At 46.0% G+C, this 17,156-nt stretch overlaps 1 protein-coding gene across 1 annotated transcript in view; it reads left to right on the top strand.

Annotated features, from left to right (window-relative positions):
- CCDC25 (coiled-coil domain containing 25) overlaps positions 1-17,156 on the top strand; it is a 40,633-nt gene that overhangs the window by 2,468 nt on the left and 21,009 nt on the right. Inside the window, exons 2-5 of the mRNA XM_068183128.1 lie at positions 777-824; positions 3,224-3,263; positions 4,633-4,684; positions 6,445-6,518. The gene's annotated coding sequence lies outside the window, so the exon portion shown is untranslated. The remainder of the gene's footprint in view (positions 1-776; positions 825-3,223; positions 3,264-4,632; positions 4,685-6,444; positions 6,519-17,156) is intronic.

Here is a 17,156-nt window from a genome sequence, read left to right as displayed (position 1 = left end):
GGATTTCCCCTGGATTTTCCCAGATTCCCATGGAATTTTCCATGGGATTTTCCCGGATTTCCCATGGAATTTCCCGGATTTTTGTGTTTTACCCCGGAATTCCCCGGATTTCCCGTGGAATTTCCTGGATTTGCCATGGAATTTTCCATGGAATTTCCCGGTTTTTTGTGTTTTCCTATGGAATTTCCTGGATTTTCCCATGGAATTTCCCGGATTTTTGTGTTTTGCCCCGGAATTCCCCGGATTCCCGTGGATTTCCCCGGAATTCCCGTGGCATTTCCTGGATTTCCCCTGGATTTCCCATGTTTTTTGTGTTTTCCCATGGAATTTCCCGGTTTTTTTGTGTTTTCCTATGGAATTTCCTGGATTTCCCATGGAATTTCCCATGGAATTTCCCGGATTTTTGTGTTTTTTCCCGGAATTCCCCGCATTCCCGTGGATTTCCCCGGATTCCCGTGGAATTTCCTGGATTTCCCATGGAATTTCCCATGGAATTTCCCGGATTTTTGTGTTTTTCCCGCAATTCCCCGCATTCCCGTGGATTTCCCCGGGATTCCCGTGGAATTTCCTGGATTTCCCATGGAATTTCCGGGATTTTTGTGTTTTTTCCCGGAATTCCCCGGATTCCCGTGGATTTCCCCGGATTCCCGTGGATTTCTCCGGAATTCCCGTGGATTTCTCCGGAATTCCCGTGGATTTCCCCGGATTCCTGTGGATTTCTCCGGAATTCCCGTGGATTTCTCCGGAATTCCCGTCGTCCCGTGCCGTCCCCGCAGCGGCGGCGGCCGCGTTCACCATCTACATGGGCAAGGACAAGCACGAGAGTGAGCGCTCCGGAACTCGGGGAATCCCGGGAATTTCGGGAATTTCGGGCAGCATTTCCGGCCCGTCGGGGATTTCCCGGGAATTCTGGCCGCTTCTGGGGGAAATTTGGGCGCTTTCGGCGGGAATTCCGGGGAATTTCTGGGGGTTTCGGGGGATTTTGGGGGACTCTTTGGTGACTCCGGGTGTTTCTTGGGAATTCTGGGGGATTTTCTGGGAATTCTGGGATTTTTTTCTGGGAATTCTGGGTCATTTATTGGAAACCTGAGCGATAATTCAGGGAATCGTTTTGGGAATTTCTGGGGATTATTCCGGGATTTTTGGGACTTTGGGAAGCGTTTTGGGGAATTTCAGGGATTTTTTGGGGGGAATTTCGTGGCCGGATTTGGGGCAGGAATTCCGGATTTGGGGCGGAATTCTGGGATTTGGGGCTGGATTTGGGATTTTGGGTGGGAATTCCGGGATTTGGGGCTGGAATTCCCAGATTTTGGGGCTGAATTCCGGGATTTTGGGCTGGAATTCCCAGATTTGGGGTGGGAATTCCAGGGTTTGGGTGGGAATTCCCGGATTTTGGGCTGAATTCCGGGATTTGGGGCTGGATTTGGGATTTCGGGTGGGAATTCCGGGATTTGGGCCTGGATTTCCCAGATTTTGGGCTGAATTCCCAGATTTGGGTGGGAATTCCGGGATTTGGGGTGGGAATTACGGGGTCTGGGGTGGGAATTCCGGGATTTGGGGCTGGATTTGGGATTTCGGGTTGGAATTTCGGGATTTGGGGCTGGAATTCCCAGATTTGGGGTGGGAATTCCGGGATTTGGGGTGGGAATTCAGGGATTTGGGGTGGGAATTCTGGGATTTGGATGGGAATTGCGGGATCTGGGGTGGGAATTCCGGGATCTGGGGTGGGAATTCCGGGATCTGGGGCGGGAATTTTCGGGATCCGGGGCGGGAATTCCGGGATCTGGGGCGGGAATTCTGGGATCTGGGGCTGGAATTCTGGGATTTGGGGTGGGAATTCCGGGGTCTGGGGTGGGAATTCCGGGGTTTGGGGCTGGATTTGGGGTTTCGGGTTGGAATTCCGGGATTTGGGGCTGGAATTCCCAGATTTGGGGTAGGAATTCTGGGATTTGGATGGGAATTCCCAGATTTTGGGCTGAATTCCGGGATTTGGGGCTGGATTTGGGTTGGGAATCCCAGGATTTGGGCTGGGGTTTGGGGCAGGAATTCCGTGGTTCTAGGGCGGGGTTTGGGGTGGGAATTCCGCGATCTGGGGTGGGAATTCCCGGGATTTGGGGTGGGAATTCCCGGGATTTGGGGTGGGAATTCCGGGATTTGGGGTGAGAATTCCGGGATTTGGGGTGGGAATTCTGGGATTTGGGGTGGGAATATTGGATTTTGGGGCTCGATTTGGGTGGGAATTTTGGGATTTGGGGTTGGAATTCCAGATTTGGGGCTGGCTTTGGGGTGAGAATTCCCAGACTTTGGGTGGGAATTTGGAATTGGGGTGAAAATTCCAGGATTTGGGGCTGGGTCGGGGCGGGAATTTGGGTTTCGGGGTGGGAATTCCGGGATTTGGGGCTGGAATCCTCGGATTTGCGGCAGGAATTTTGGGATTTGGGGTGGGAATCTGGGATCTGGGGTGGGAATCTGGGATCTGGGGCAGGAGTTTCGGGATCAGGGGTGGGAATTTAGGATTTGGGGTGGAAATTCGGGATTTTGGGGTGGGAATTCGGGATTTTGGGGTGGGAATTCGGGGATCCGGGGCGGGAATTTTGGGGATCCGGGGCGGGAATTCGGGATTTTGGGCGGGAATTCGGGATTTGGGGTTGGGAATTCGGGATTTTGGGGCAGGAATTCGGGGTTTTGGGCGGGAATTTCGGGGATCCGGGGTGGGAATTCGGGATTTGGGGCGGGAATTCGGGATTTTGGGCAGGAATTTCGGGGATCCGGGGCAGGAATTCGGGATTTTGGGCGGGAATTCGGGATTTTGGGGTGGAATTTTGGGGATCCGGGGTGGGAATTCGGGATTTTGGGTGGAAATTCGGGATTTTGGGCGGGAATTTTGGGGATCCGGGGCGGGAATTCGGGGTTTTGGGCGGGAATTTCGGGATTTGGGGCAGGAATTCGGGATTTGGGATTGGGAATTCGGGGTTTTGGGCGGGAATTTCGGGATTTGGGGCAGGAATTCGGGATTTGGGGTTGGGAATTTGGGGTTTTGGGCGGGAATTTCGGGATTTGGGGCAGGAATTCGGGATTTGGGGTTGGCAATTTGTGTTTTTGGGCGGGAATTTCGGGGATCCGTGGCGGGAATTCGGGATGCGTGGCGGGAATTTCGTGGATCCGTGGCGGGAATTTGGGGGGTCCGGGATCCGCGGCTGCCCGCGGGCGCCTGTCCCCGCAGACGAGGACCTGATCAAGTACGGGTGGCCCGAGGACGTCTGGTGAGCGCCGCAATTCCCGGAATTCCCGAAGATCGGGAGCGCGGCGGGACCCGGCGCCGTCGCGGACCCGGATCCCCCGTCCCATCCCGCTGCTTTCCCCGGCTTTTCCCCAAATCCCCGTGGATTCGGGATTGGGAATTCCCGGGATCCGTCCCAGATTCCCTGGGATTTGGGGTTGGGAATTCCCGGAAAACTCCCGGGATCCATCCCGGGAATTCTCCTGGATTTGGGGTTGGGAATTCCCAGGAAATCCCCAGGATCGATCCCAGGAAATTCCCAGGATTTGGGGTTGGAAATTCCCGGGATTTGGGGTTGGGAATTCCCAGGAAATTCCCAGGATTGGAGTGGGAATTCCCGGGATTTGGGGATGGAATTCCCCGGATTTGTGTGGGAATTCCTGGGATTGGGGTTGGAAATTCCCGGGATTTGGGGTTGGAAATTTCCCGGGATTCGGGGTTGGAATTCCCGGGAAATTCCCAGGATTTGGGGTTGGAAATTTCCGGGATTTGGGGTGGGAATTCCCGGGATTGGGGTGGGAATTTCTGGGATCGAGGTTGGAAATTCCCGGGATTTGGGGTTGGAAATTTCCCGGGATTCGGGGTTGGAATTCCCGGGAAATTCCCAGGATTTGGGGTTGGAAATTTCCGGGATTTGGGGTGGGAATTCCCGGGATTGGGGTGGGAATTTCTGGGATCGAGGTTGGAAATTCCCGGGATTTGGGGTTGGAATTCCCGGGATTCGGGGTTGGAATTCCCGGGAAATTCCCAGGATTTGGGGTTGGAATTCCTGGGATTTGGGGTTGGGAATTCCCGGGATTTGGGGTTGGAAATTCCCGGGATTTGGGGTTGGAAATTCCTGAGATGTGGGGTTGGAATTCCCAGGATTTGGGATTGGAAATTCCCAGGATTTGGGGTTGGAAATTCCTGAGATGTGGGGTTGGAATTCCCGGGATTTGGGATTGGAAATTCCCGGGATGTGGGATTGGAAATTCCCAGGATTGGGGTTGGAATTCCCGGGATTTGGGGTTTGAAATTCCCAGGATTAGGGGTTGGATATTCCCGAGATGTGGGGTTGGAATTCCTGGGATTTGGGGTTGGGAATTCCCAGGAAATTCCCAGGATTGGAGTGGGAATTCCCGGGATTTGGGGATGGAATTCCCCGGATTTGTGTGGGAATTCCTGGGATTGGGGTTGGAAATTCCCGGGATTTGGGGTTGGAAATTCCCGGGATTGGGGTGGGAATTTCTGGGATCAAGGTTGGAAATTTCCCGGGATTCGGGGTTGGAATTCCCGGGAAATTCCCGGGATGGGGCTGCGGGCGCTCCGGGAATTGCGGGCGCTCCGGGCAGCGGCGTTCCGGTGTCGCGCAGGTTCCACGTGGACAAACTCTCCTCGGCCCACGTCTACCTGCGGCTGCAGCCGGTCAGGAACGGCGCGCGGAAAACCGGGAAAAACGGGGGGAAAACGGGGAAAAAACGGGGGAAAAAACGGGGAAAAACACAGAAAAAAGACAGTGGAAATGGGAAAAAACCTGGGAAAAAACAGGGAAAAATGGGGAAAAAATAGGGGGAAATGGGAAAAAAAACAGGGGGGGAAATGGGGAAAAAGGGGGGGAAAAAAATGGGAAAATGGGGGGAAAAAAAAGGAAAAAATGGGGAAAAAACCGGGGAAAAAACAGGGAAAGAACAGGAAAATCGGGAAGAAATGGGGGAAGAAAACGGGGGGAAAAAAAGCGGGAAAAACGGAAAAAAGCCGGGCAAAAATGGGGAACAAAATGCGGAAAAATATGGGAAAGAAATTGGGGGAAAAAACGGGAAAAAAGGGGAAAATGGGCAAAAAAACGGGGGGTAATGGGGGAAAAAGCAGGGGGAAAAAAAGGTGGGAATTGCAAGGAAAAGGCGGGAATTTTGGTGGGAATTGCTGGGAAAAGGCGGGAATCGGGGCGGGAATTGCCGGGAAAAGGTGGGAATTGCTTGGGAATTGGTGGGAATTGTGGCGGGAATTGCGGGAAAAGGTGGGAATTGTGGTGGGAATTGGTGGGAATTGTGGCGGGAATTGCCGGGAAAAGGCGGGAATTGCTTGGGAAAAGGCGGGAATTGTGGCGGGAAAGGGCAGGAATCGGGGTGGGAATTGCTTGGAAAAGGTGGGAATTGTGGCAGGAATTGCCGGGAAAAGGCGGGAATTGTGGTGGGAAAAGGTGGGAATTCTGGCGGGAATTGCCGGGAATTGCTGAGGAAAAGGCGGGAATTGGTTGGGAAAAGGCAGAAATTGAGGCGGGAATTGCCGGGAAAAGGTGGGAATTGTGGTGGGAAAAGGCGGGAATTGGGGCGGGAATTGCCAGGAAAACGCAGGAATTGCTCGGGAATTGATGGGAATTATGGGAATTGCTGGGAAAAGGCGGGAATTGCTTGGGAAAAGGTGGGAATTGCCGGGAAAAGGTGGGAATTGCTGGGAAAAAGTGGGAATTGTGGCAGGAATTGCCGGGAAAAGGTGGGAATTGTTTGGGAAAAGGTGGGAATTGTGGTGGGAATTGGTGGGAATTGTGGCGGGAATTGTGGTGGGAATCGGGGCGGGAATTGCTGGGAATTGCCAGGATAAGGCGGGAATTGCCGGGAAAAAGCGGGAATTGGTGGGAATTGTGGCGGGAATTGTGGTGGGAAAAGGCGGGAATTGGGGCGGGAATTGCAGGAAAAGGTGGGAATTGCTCGGGAATTGGTGGGAATTGTGGGAATTGCCGGGAAAGGTGGGAATTGCTTGGGAAAAGGCGGGAATTGGGGCGGGAATTGCTTGAGAAAAGGCGGGAATTTGGGTGGGAATTGCCGGGAATTGCCAGGATAAGGCGGGAATTGCCGGGAAAAAGCGGGAATTGGTGGGAATTGTGGCGGGAATTGTGGCGGGAAAAGGCGGGAATTGTGGTGGGAAAAGGCGGGAATTGTGGTGGGAAAAGGCGGGAATTGTGGCGGGAATTGCTGGGAAAAGGCGGGAATTGCTGGGAAAAAGGCGGGAATTGCTTGGGAAAAGGCGGGAATTGGGGCGGGAATTGCCGGGAAAAGGTGGAAATTGTTTGGGAAAAGGTGGGAATTGTGGTGGGAATTGGTGGAATTGGGGCGGGAATTGTGGCGGGAATTGCCGGGCATCGTGGGGGGATCCCAAATCCCGGAATTTCGGGAATTGCGCGGCAGGGCCAGACCATGGACGACATCCCAAGGAGGTGCTGAGCGACTGCGCCACCTGGTGAAGGCCAACAGCATCCAGGGTACGCCGGGAAAAACCACCGGGAAAGAAAACACCGGGAAAAAAAACACCGGGAAAGAAAACACCGGGGAAAAACACGGGGAAAAACGGGAAAAAACCCGGGAAAAATGGGAAAAAATCCGGGAAAAACAGGGGAAAAAACCCAGGAAAAATGGGAAAAAAACCAGGAAAAACAGGGGAAAAACAGGGCAAAAACGGGGAAAAACAGGGAAAAACCGGGGAAAAACAGGGAAAAAACACAGGAAAAATGGGAAAAACCCGGGGAAATGGGACAAAACCCAGGAAAAACGGGAAAAAACCCGGGAAAAAACAGGGGAAAACACAGGAAAAATGAGAAAAACATGGGGAAATGGGAAAAAACCTAGGAAAAACGGGGAAAAAACCCAGGAAAAACGGGAAAAAAACCCGGGAAAAACAGGGAAAAACCTGGGAAAAATGGGAAAAAACCCGGGAAAAACAGGGAAAAAACCCGGGGAAATGGGAAAAAACCCGGGAAAAACAGGGAAAAACACAGGAAAAATGGGAAAAAACCCGGGGAAAACCCGGGGAGAACAGGGAAAAACTCAGGGGAAACGGGGGGAAAATCCGGGAAAAACGGGGAAAACCCGGGAAAAACCTGGGGAGAACGGGAAAAACGGGGGAAAGGGGAAAAAACCCAGGAAAAACGGGAAAAAACACGGAAAAAACAGGGGAAAAACAGGGAAAAATGGGGAAGGGGAAAAAACCCAGGAAAAACAGGAAAAAACCCGGGAAAACAGGGAAAAATTCGGGAAAACGGGGAAAAAACCTGGGGGAAAACGGGGAAAAACCCAGGAAAAAACGGGAAAAATTGGAAAAAAAGCAGGAAAAATGGGGGGGAAATGGGAAAATTCATGAAAACCTGGGAAAAAAACTGGGGAAAATGGGAAAGAATGGGGAAAAAATGGGGGAAAATCCAGGAAACATTGTGGAAATACCAGGAAAAGTGGGAGAAAGTGGGAAAACATGGGAAAATCCCGGGATAAATGGGAAAAACCTGGGAAAAATGGGGGGGAAATGGGGATAAACGGGAAAAAAACCTGAGAGAACTCGGGAAAATGGGGGAAAATTGGGAAAAAATGAGAGAAAATTGGGAAAAAAATAGGGGGAAAATTGGGAAAAATGGGGAAAATCAGGAAAACCTGGAAAAAAAACCTGAGGGAAATAGGAAAGAATGGGGAAAATGGAAAAAATCCAGGAAAAAATTGTGGAAAATGGGAAAAACTGGGAAAAACCCGGGGAAAAAAATGGGAAAAAGCGGGGAAAAACCCGGGAAAATCCTGGGATAAATGGGGAAAAAATGGGGGAAAAATGGGGATAAATGGGAAAAAACCTGAGAGAACTCGGGGAAAATGGGAAAAATGGGAAAAACAGGGGAAAACCAGGGGAAAATGGGGAAAAAAACAGGGAAAAATTGGGGGAAAGTGGAAGAAATGAGGAAAAATGGGTAAAAGAGGGAAAAAAACAGGAAAAATGGGGAAAATCAGGGAAAAAATGGGGAAAATCAGGGAAAAAATGGGGAAAATCAGGGGGAAATGGGAAAAAATGGGGAAAAATCCAGGAAATGTTGTGGAAAAACCAGGAAAAATGGGAAAAACTGGGAATTAGCCATGGGAAAAAATGGGGAAAACCGGGAAAACACGGAAAAATCCCGGGATAAATGGGAAAAAATGGAAGGAAAATGGGGATAACCGGGAAAAAAACCCAGAGAACTTGGGAAAATTGGGAAAACTTGAGAAAAATGGGAAAAACCAGGGAAAAAACTTGAGAAAAATGGGAAAAACCAGGGGAAAACCAGGAAAAAATGGGGAAAAACCTGGGGGAAATGGGAAAGAATGGGGAAAAAAATGGGAAAAAATCCAGGAAACGTTGTGGAAAAACCAGGAAAAATGGGAGAAAGCGGGAATTAGCTGGGGGGAAAAATGGGAAAACCGGGAAAACACGGAAAAATCCCGAGATAAATGGGGAAAACCTGGGAAAAATGGGGGAAAATGGGGGATAAACGGGAAAAAACGCAGAGAACTGGAGAAAATTGGGAAAACTTGGGAAAAATGGGAAAAACCAGGGAAAAATGGGGGGAAAAGGGAAGAAATGAGAAAAAAGGGGTAAAAGAGGGAAAAAAGCCAGGAAAAATGGGGAAAATCAGGAAAAATGGGGAAAATCAGGGAAAAATGGGGAAAATCAGGAAAAATGGGGAAAAGCCTGGGGGAAATGGGAAAGAATGGGGAAAAAATGGGGAAAAAATCCAGGAAAAATTGTGGAAAAACCAGGAAAAATGGGAGAAAGTGGGAATTAGCTGGAGGAAAAATGGGAAAATCGGGAAAACACGGAAAAATCCCGAGATAAATGGGGAAAACCTGGGAAAAATGGGGGAAAATGGGGATAAATGGGAAAAAAAACGCAGAGAACTGGAGAAAATTGGGAAAACTTGGGAAAAATGGGAAAAACCAGGGAAAAATGGGGGGTAAAGGGGAAGAAATGAGAAAAAAGGGGTAAAAGAGGGAAAAAAGCCAGGAAAAATGGGGAAAATCAGGAAAAAATGGGGAAAATCAGGGGAAAATGAGGAAAAAACCTGGGGGAAATGGGAAAGAATGGGGGAAAAAATGGGGAAAAATCCAGGAAACGTTGTGGAAAAACCAGGAAAAATGGGAGAAAGTGGGAATTAGCCATGGGAAAAATGGGAAAAGCGGGGAAAACACGGAAAAAATCCCGAGATAAATGGGAAAAATGGGGAAAAGGGGGAAAAAATGGGGATGAACGGGAAAAAAACCCAGAGAACTGGAGAAAATTGGGAAAACTTGGGAAAATGGGAAAAACCAGGGAAAACCAGGGAAAAATGGGGAAAAACCAGGGGAAAACCAGGGAAAAATGGGGAAAAAAACAAGGAAAATTGGGGGGAAAAGGGAAGAAATGAGAAAAAATGGGTAAAAGAGAGAAAAAAACCCAGGAAAAATCAGGAAAATCAGGAAAAAATGGGGAAAAACCTGGGAGAAATGGGAAAGAATGGGGAAAAAATGGGGAAAAATTCCAGGAAACGTTGTGGAAAAAACCAGGAAAAATGGAGAGAAAGTGGGAATTAGCCATGGGAAAAATGGGAAAAGCGGGAAAACACGGAAAAATCCCGAGATAAATGGGGAAAACCTGGGAAAAATGGGGGGAAAATGGGGATAAACGGGAAAAAAACGCAGAGAACTGGAGAAAATTGGGAAAAACTTGGGAAAAATGGGAAAAACCAGGGAAAAATGGGGGAAAAGGGAAGAAATGAGAAAAAAGGGGTAAAAGAGGGAAAAAAGCCAGGAAAAATGGGGAAAATCAGGAAAAATGGGGAAAATCAGGAAAAAATGGAGAAAAATCAGGGAAAAATGAGGAAAAAACCTGGGGGGAAATGGGAAAGAATGGGGAAAAAATGGGGAAAAAATCCAGGAAAAATTGTGGAAAAACCAGGAAAAATGGGAGAAAGTGGGAATTAGCCGGGAAAGAAAAAGGGAAAACTGGGGAAATCCTGGGAAAAATGGGGAAAACCTGGGGAAAAAATGGGAATAACTGGGAAAAAAACCCCAGAGAACTTGGGAAAATTGGGGAAAACTTGGGAAAAATGGGGGAAAACCAGGGGAAAATGGGGAAAACCTGGAAAAAATGGGGGGAAAAGGGAAGAAATGAGGAAAAATGGGTAAAAGAGGGGTAAAAGCCAGGAGAAATGGGGAAAATCAGGAAAAAATGGGGAAAATCAGGAAAAAAATGGGGAAAATCAGGAAAAAAATGGGGAAAATCAGGAAAAAAATGGGGAAAATCAGGAAAAAAATGGGGAAAAAAAACTGCGGGAAATGGGAAAAAATGGGGAAAAATCCAGGAAATGTTGTGGAAAAACCAGGAAAAATGGGAAAAACTGGGAATTAGCCATGGGAATAAATGGGAAAACCAGGGAAAACCCGGGGAAATCCTGGGATAAATGGGAAAACCTGGGAAAAATGGGGATGAACGGGAAAAAAACCCAGAGAACTTGGGAAAATTGGGAAAACTTGGGAAAAATGGGAAAAACCAGGGAAAAATGGGGGGGTAAAGGGGAAGAAATGAGAAAAAAGGGGTAAAAGAGGGAAAAAAGCCAGGAAAATGGGGAAAATCAGGAAAAAGTGGGGAAAATCAGGAAAAAATGGGGAAAATCAGGAAAAAAATGGGGAAAAAAAACTGCGGGAAATGGGAAAAAATGGGGAAAAATCCAGGAAATGTTGTGGAAAAAACAGGAAAAATGGGAAAAACTGGGAATTAGCCATGGGAAAAAATGGGAAAACCAGGAAAACCCGGGGAAATCCCGGGATAAATGGGGAAAACCTGGGAAAAATGGGGAAAAAATGGGGATAAACGGGAAAAAAAACCAGAGAACTGGAGGAAAATCGGGGAAGCTTGAGAAAAATGGGAAAAACCAGGGGAAAACCAGGGAAAAATGGGAAAAACCAGGGGAAAAACGTGAGAAAAATGGGAAAAACCAGGGGAAAACCAGGAAAAATGGGGAAAAACCAGGGAAAAATTGGGGGGGAAAAGGGGAAGAAATGAGGAAAAATGGGTAAAAGAGGGAAAAAAGCCAGGAAAAATGGGGAAAATCAGGAAAAAATGGGGAAAAACCTGGAGGAAATGGGAAAAAACTGGGGAAAATTGGAAAGAATGGGGAAAAAATGGGGGAAAATCCAGGAAAAATTGTGGAAAAACCAGGAAAAATGGGAGAAAGTGGGAATTAGCTGGGGGAAAAATGGGGGAAAACCGGGAAAACACGGGGAAATCCCGGGATAAATGGGGAAAACCTGGGAAAAATGGGGGGAAAATGGGGAAAAATGGGGATAAACGGGAAAAAAACGCAGAGAACTCGAGAAAATCGGGGAAGCTTGAGAAAAAACGGGAAAAACCAGGGGAAAACCAGGGAAAAATGGGGAAAAAACAGGGAAAAATTGGGGGGAAAGGGGAAGAAATGAGGAAAAATGGGTAAAAGAGGGAAAAAACCCAGGAAAAATGGGGGAAATCAGGAAAAAATGGGGGAAAAAAACTGTGGGAAAATGGGAAAAAATGGGGAAAAATCCAGGAAATGTTGTGGAAAAACCAGGAAAAATGGGAGAAAGTGGGAATTAGCCATGGGAAAAATGGGAAAACCGGGAAAACCCGGGAAAATCCTGGGATAAATGGGGAAAACCTGGGAAAAAAATGGGGATGAACGGGAAAAAAACCCAGAGGACTTGAGAAAATTGGGAAAACTTGGGAAAAATGGGAAAAACCAGGGGAAAACCAGGGAAAAATTGGGGGGAAAGGGGAAGAAATGAGGAAAAATGGGTAAAAGAGGGAAAAAAGCCAGGAAAAACGGGGAAAATCAGGAAAAAATGGGGAAAATCAGGGAAAAAATGGGGAAAAACCTGGGAGAAATGGGAAAGAATGGGGAAAAAATGGGGAAAAATTCCAGGAAAAATTGTGGAAAAACCAGGAAAAATGGGAGAAAGTGGGAATTAGCCATGGGAAAAAATGGGAAAAGCGGGAAAACACGGAAAAATCCCGAGACAAATGGGGAAAAATGGGAAAAATGGGGGGAAAATGGGGATAAACGGGAAAAAAACCCAGAGAACTTGGGAAAATTGGGAAAACTTGGGAAAAATGGGAAAAACCAGGGAAAAATGGGGGGTAAAGGGGAAGAAATGAGAAAAAAAGGGGTAAAAGAGGGAAAAAAGCCAGGAAAAAATGGGGGAAATCAGGAAAAAATGGGGAAAATCAGGAAAAAATGGGGAAAAACCTGGGAGAAATGGGAAAGAATGGGGAAAAAATGGGGAAAAATTCCAGGAAATGTTGTGGAAAAACCAGGAAAAATGGGAGAAAGTGGGAATTAGCTGGGGGAAAAATGGGAAAACCGGGAAAACACGGGAAAATCCCGAGATAAATGGGAAAAAATGGGGAAAATGGGGGGAAAATGGGGATAAATGGGAAAAAAACGCAGAGAACTGGAGAAAATTGGGAAAAACTTGGGAAAAATGGGAAAAACCAGGGAAAAATGGGGGGAAAAGGGGAAGAAATGAGAAAAAAGGGGTAAAAGAGGGAAAAAAAGCCAGGAAAAATGGAGAAAATCAGGAAAAAATGGAGAAAATCAGGAAAAAAATGGGAAAAACCTGGGGGAAATGGGAAAAAATGGGGAAAAATCCAGGAAACGTTGTGGAAAAACCAGGAAAAATGGAGAAAAACTGGGAATTAGCCATGGGAAAAATGGGAAAAGCGGGGAAATCCTGGGATAAATGGGAAAAAATGGGGAAAAGGGGGAAAAAAATGGGGATAAACGGGAAAAAAAACGCAGAGAACTGGAGAAATTGGGAAAACTTGAGAAAAATGGGAAAAACCAGGGGAAAACCAGGGAAAAATGGGGGGGAAAGAGGAAGAAATGAGGAAAAATGGGAAAAAGAGGGAGAAAAGCCAGGAAAAACGGGGAAAATCAGGAAAAAATGGGGAAAATCAGGAAAAAAATGGGGAAAATCAGGAAAAAATGGGGAAAATCAGGAAAAAATGGGGAAAAACCTGGGGAAAATGGAAAGAATGGGGAAAAATCCAGGAAACGTTGTGGAAAAACCAGGAAAAATGGGAGAAATTGGAAAAACATGGGAAAATCCCGGGATAAATGGGAAAAACCTGGGAAAAATGGGGGGGAAATGGAGATAACCGGGAAAAAAACTTGAGAGAACTCGGGAAAATGGGGGAAATTGGGAAAAAATGGGGGGAAATTGGGAAAAAATAGGGGGAAAATTGGGAAAAATGGGGAAAATCAGGAAAACCTGGAAAAAACCTGAGGGAAATAGGAAAGAATGGGGAAAAATGGAAAAAATCCAGGAAAAATTGTGGAAAAATGGGAAAAACTGGGAAAAACCCGGGGAAAAAATGGGAAAACCGGGGAAAACCCGGGAAAATCCTGGGATAAATGGGAAAAAATGGGGGAAAAATGGGGATAAATGGGAAAAAACCTGAGAGAACTCAGGGAAAATGGGAAAAATGGGAAAAACCAGGGGAAAACCAGGGGAAAATGGGGAAAAAACAGGGAAAAATTGGGGTGAAAGGGGAAGAAATGAGGAAAAATGGGTAAAAGAGGGAAAAAACCCAGGAAAAATGGGGAAAATCAGGAAAAAATGGGGAAAATCAGGGAAAAAATGGGGGAAAAACCTGGGGAAATGGGAAAGAATGGGGAAAAAATGGGGAAAAAATCCAGGAAAAATTGTGGAAAAACCAGGAAAAATGGGAGAAAGTGGGAATTAGCCATGGGAAAAAATGGGAAAAGCGGGAAAACACGGAAAAATCCCGAGATAAATGGGAAAAAATGTGGAAAATGGGGGAAAAATGGGGATAAACGGGAAAAAAACCCAGAGAACTGGAGAAAATTGGGAATACTTGGGAAAAATGGGAAAAACCAGGGAAAAACCAGGAAATATGGGGAAAAAACAGGGGAAAACTTGGGAAAAATGGGAAAAACAGGGAAAAATGGGGGGAAAGGGGAAGAAATGAGAAAAAAGGGTTAAAAGAGGGAAAAAAGCCAGGAAAAATGGGGAAAATCAGGAAAAAATGGGGAAAATCAGGAAAAAATGGGGAAAATCAGGAAAAAATGGGGAAAAAGCTGGGGGAAATGGGAAAGAATGGGGAAAAAATGGGGAAAAATCCAGGAAAAATTGTGGAAAAACCAGGAAAAATGGGAGAAATTGGGAATTAGCTGGAGGAAAAATGGGAAAAGCGGGAAAACACGGAAAAATCCCGACATAAATGGGGAAAACCTGGGAAAAATGGGGGAAAATGGGGATAAACGGGAAAAAAACGCAGAGAACTGGAGAAAATTGGGAAAACTTGGGAAAAATGGGAAAAACCAGGAGAAAACCAGGGAAAAATGGGGAAAAAACAGGGAAAAATTGGGGGAAAAGGGAAGAAATGAGGAAAAATGGGTAAAAGAGGGAAAAAAAGCCAGGAAAAATGGGAAAAACCAGGGGAAAACCAGGGAAAAATGGGGAAAAAACAGGGAAAAATTGGGGGGAAAGGGGAAGAAATGAGGAAAAATGGGTAAAAGAGGGAAAAAAACCAGGAAAAATGGGGAAAATCAGGAAAAAATGTGGAAAAACTTCGAGGAAATGGGAAAAAAATGGGGAAAAACCAGGAAAAAATGGGGAAAATCAGGGAAAAAATGGGGAAAATCAGGGAAAAATGGGGAAAAACCTGGGGGAAATGGGAAAGAATGGGGAAAAATGGGGAAAAATTCCAGGAAAAATTGTGGAAAAACCAGGAAAAATGGGAGAAATTGGGAATTAGCTGGAGGAAAAATGGGAAAAGCGGGAAAACACGGAAAAATCCCGAGATAAATGGGAAAAAGTGGGAAAAATGGGGGGAAAATGGGGATAAACGGGAAAAAAACGCAGAGAACTGGAGAAAATTGGGAAAACTTGGGAAAAATGGGAAAAACCAGGGGAAAAATGGGGGGTAAAGGGGAAGAAATGAGAAAAAATGGGTAAAAGAGGGAAAAAAGCCAGGAAAAATGGAGAAAATCAGGAAAAAAATGGGAAAATCAGGAAAAAATGGGGAAAATTAGGAAAAAATGGGGAAAAACCTGGAGAAATGGGAAAGAATGGGGAAAAATCGGGAAAAAATCCAGGAAACGTTGTGGAAAAACCAGGAAAAATGGGAGAAAGTGGGAATTAGCTGGGGGAAAAATGGGAAAAGCGGGAAAACATGGAAAAATCCCGAGATAAATGGGGAAAACCTGGGGGAAATGGGGAAAAATGGGGATAAACGGAAGAAAACCTGAGAGAACTCAAGAAAATTGGGAAAACTTGAGAAAAATGGGAAAACCAGGGGAAAACCAGGGAAAAATTGGGGGAAAGGGGAAGAAATGAGGAAAAATGGGTAAAAGAGGGAAAAAAACAGGAAAAATGGGGAAAATCAGGAAAAATGGGGAAAAACTTGGAGGAAATGGGAAAAAAATGGGGAAAATCAGGAAAAAAATGGGGAAAAATCTGGGGGAAATGGGAAAAAACTGGGGAAAATTGGAAAGAATGGGGAAAATATGGGGGAAAATCCAGGAAAAATTGTGGAAAAACCAGGAAAAATGGGAGAAAGTGGGAATTAGCCATGGGAAAGAAAAAGGGAAAACTGGGGAAATCCTGGGAAAAATGGGGAAAACCTGCGGAAAAAATGGGAATAACTGGGAAAAAACCCCAGAGAACTTGGGAAAATGGGGAAAACTTGGGAAAAATGGGGAAAACCAGGGGAAAATGGGGAAAACCAGGGAAATATGGGGGAAAAGGGAAGAAATGAGGAAAAATGGGTAAAAGAGGGGTAAAAGCCAGGAAAAATGGGGAAAATCAGGAAAAAATGGGGAAAATCAGGAAAAAATGGGGAAAATCAGGAAAAAATGGGGAAAATCAGGAAAAAATGGGGAAAATCAGGAAAAAATGGGGAAAATCAGGAAAAAATGGGGAAAAACCTGGGGGAAATGGGAAAAAAATGGGGAAAAATCCAGGAAATGTTGTGGGAAAACCAGGAAAAATGGGAAAAACTGGGAATTAGCCATGGGAAAAATGGGAAAAGCGGGAAAACACGGAAAAATCCCGAGATAAATGGGAAAAAATGGGAAAAAGGGGAAAAAAACCCAGGAAAAAATGGGAAAAAATCCAGGAAAAAATGGGAAAAAATCCAGGAAAAATGGGAAAAAATCCTGGAAAAAATGGGAAAAAATCCAGGAAAAATGGGAAAAAATCCAGGAAAAATGGGAAAAAATCCAGGAAAAATGGGAAAAAATCCAGGAAAAATGGGGAAAAAATCCAGGAAAAATGGGAAAAAATCCTGGAAAAAATTGGAAAAAATCCAGGAAAAATGGGAAAAAATCCTGGAAAAAATTGGAAAAAATCCTGGAAAAAATGGGAAAAAATCCAGGGAAAATTGTGGAAAAAACAGGGAAAAATGTGGAAAAAACCAGGGAAAATGGGAAAAAGTGGGAATTAGCCAGGAAAACCCGGGAAAACCTGGGAAAACAGGGAAAATCCCGGGATAAATGGGGAAAAACCTGGGAAAAATGGGATAAAACCAGGAAAAATGGGGAAAAAAAACGGGGGGGAAATGGGAAATTCCAGAAAAATCCTGGAAATCCCGAGATGTCTTGGGAAAAATGGGAAATTCTGGGGGAAATTCCCAGGAAAAACGCGGGAAATCCAAGGAAAAAGCTGGAAGTGCTGGGAAATTCCAGGAAAAATCTGGGAAATCCACGGAAAAACCTGGAAAATTCCAGGAAAAACCCAGAAATTCCAGGAAAAATCTGGGAAATTCCAGGAAAAATCTGGGAAATTCCAGGAAAAATCTGGGAAATTCCAGGAAAAATCTGGGAAATCCACGGAAAAACCCGGAAAATTCCAGGAAAAACCCGGGAAATCCCCGGAAAAATCCGGGAAATCCCCGGAAAAATCCGGGAAATCCCTGAAAAAATCCTGGAAATCTCAGGAAAAATCCGGGAAATCTCAGGAAAAGTCTGGGAAATCCCAGGAAAAACCCAGAAAATTCCAGGAAAAACCCGGGAAATCCCAGGGCAAAGCCGGAAAATGCCAGGAAAAACCCGGAAATTCCAGGAAAAATCTGGAAA

The sequence above is a fragment of the Anomalospiza imberbis genome, chromosome 3 (assembly GCF_031753505.1).
Source record: "Anomalospiza imberbis isolate Cuckoo-Finch-1a 21T00152 chromosome 3, ASM3175350v1, whole genome shotgun sequence".
In the NCBI taxonomy this organism is placed as follows: domain Eukaryota; kingdom Metazoa; phylum Chordata; class Aves; order Passeriformes; family Viduidae; genus Anomalospiza; species Anomalospiza imberbis.
The sequence above is the reverse complement of the archived record's forward strand: the minus strand, read 5'-3'. Positions and strand labels throughout refer to the sequence as shown.